This window comes from Malurus melanocephalus, unplaced genomic scaffold (genome assembly GCF_030028575.1).
Source record: "Malurus melanocephalus ecotype Western Australia unplaced genomic scaffold, MMel_1.1 scaffold_1825, whole genome shotgun sequence".
In the NCBI taxonomy this organism is placed as follows: domain Eukaryota; kingdom Metazoa; phylum Chordata; class Aves; order Passeriformes; family Maluridae; genus Malurus; species Malurus melanocephalus.
Window position 1 is genome coordinate 1,959 of NW_026625057.1, and position 1,768 is coordinate 3,726.

The window sequence follows — 1,768 nt, forward strand, 5'->3', positions numbered from 1 at the left end:
ACTGCCGGGACCCCCCACGGCCACGGCCTGGCCCCAAAATCACCCCAAAATCACCCAAAATCACCCCAAAATCACCCCAAAACCACCCCAAAATCACCCAAAATCACCCCAAAATCACCCCAAAACCACCCCAAAATCACCCCAAATTCAGCCCCAAAGAAGCCAAATCTCGGCCCCGCTGCCCCCAGAGTGACCCCTCCCCCCTCACCCGTTTCCGGGGGGGCCCTGCTGACCCCTCCCCCTCCGCCGGGGGCTCCTCGAACGTCACTTTGCGCTTGGCCATGGCTGCAATTAACACACTCATTAGCGTTTTAATTAGGAATAATAACAGCAATTAACCCAATTAACACTAATTAATAATTCACATTATCATTAATCTAACTTAGAACCCCCACTAACCGGYAATTAACCACCAGTTCCCCCATTAACAGCCTTTCAGTTACCCCAATTGTCTTCTAATTAAAAATCCCAATTAAATCCTATAGATTAATTAACGGGCTCCTATTTGCTCTAATTAACCCTCCCTATGACGACCACGATTAGTGCCCCCCAGGCCTAAGTGAAGCCTCAATTAACTGCAGTATCCCGACTATGTTACTCCTCAATAACTACTTTAATTAGCGCTTCTAATTAGCCATCCTCAACCTTCATCAGCATCTTTAAGGAACCGACATTAACACCGCGGCTGCCTCAGAACTGCCCCGGTCCCCCAAGCCTCAATTAACGGCCCCAATTAAACGCCCCGGCTCCCATTCACCCGTTCCTCATTTACATATGCAAATGAGCGCCCAACACTACCGGACCGGGCGGTGGTAGCACGGCTCGCAGTTGGCGGAAGTGACGTCACTGAGCAGCGTCGCCGCGCGCAGAAGTGACGTTGCATTCACCACTGCCTCTTAAAGGCGCGGCGGACCGATTTCCAAGCCAATTACTCTGAGTCCCAATTTTGTCTTTTTTAAGCCTAAAATAACAAGGCAAGGGAAGGGACGGAGCTTCATCGTTCAATAAAATCGTACCAAAGGTTACGGGGACGCGGGCGTGGTTAAAATGTGCGCGAGGGCTCGCACGGGAGAAGCGTTAACGCCGCCGCGCGTGCGCAGAGCGAGGCCCCGCCTCCCCGCTGTCATGGCCGCTGGAAGCAGATTCGTCACCAGAGCCCTTCATTAGAAATAAAATTCGAGAAAAACACCTGAATAGTCCTGAGAACCAGTCAAAAGCTTGAAGACTAAAGGGAAGAAATGGGTTAGAAATGAGCTAAAATGAGGGAAAGCGCAAGGAAACAAGAAGTGGCGAAAGTGCGGGCGGCGAGCAACGGTGGCAGATTCGCTACAACTTGCATGCCGCTCTTCCTCTCCCGCCCTTCGCGTGAAAACTTTTATTCTAGTTTATTAGTTTCGTGTTTTTTTTCCGGCGTTTTGGGCTGTTTCGAGCGCTTTTCGAGAGTAGAGGAAAAAGAGGGAGGAACGTGTGTGGAAAGTGCGGCGCGGCCGTTGAGGTCTCGCGAGAGCCGCGCGGACGCGACTTCCGGCGTTGGCACCGCCCCCTCCCCACAGCCGCGACCGGCGGCGGCTCCGGGACCTCGAAAAACCAAAAAAAAAAACCCCCGAGCCTTCAAAATCCCCCCCAAAAACCGCAGCCGGGGCCTCCTCGGTGAGCGGGAATCCCCCCCGCGCCTCTCCCGGCCCGCGGAGGGGACGGCGGCGGGAGCGGGAGGTGAGAGGGGAGCGGCGGAGGCGTGAAGAAGAACTGGTGGGGTGTGAGGGGGAGG

The 1,768-nt window shown here is 54.2% G+C and overlaps 1 protein-coding gene and 1 long non-coding RNA gene across 2 annotated transcripts in view; one reads left to right on the forward strand and one right to left on the reverse strand.

Annotated features, from left to right (window-relative positions):
• On the reverse strand, positions 1-1,003 carry LOC130587381 (uncharacterized). The gene is made up of 3 exons (XR_008966786.1): positions 773-1,003; positions 209-285; positions 1-27 (listed from the first exon to the last, which is right to left on the reverse strand). It is a non-coding gene; the product is annotated as an uncharacterized LOC130587381 (long non-coding RNA).
• A 498-nt stretch (positions 1,004-1,501) lies between these two features.
• LOC130587382 (histone-lysine N-methyltransferase SETD1A-like) overlaps positions 1,502-1,768 on the forward strand; it is an 11,363-nt gene continuing 11,096 nt past the window's right edge. The window contains exon 1 of the mRNA XM_057388357.1: positions 1,502-1,713. The gene's annotated coding sequence lies outside the window, so the exon portion shown is untranslated. The remainder of the gene's footprint in view (positions 1,714-1,768) is intronic.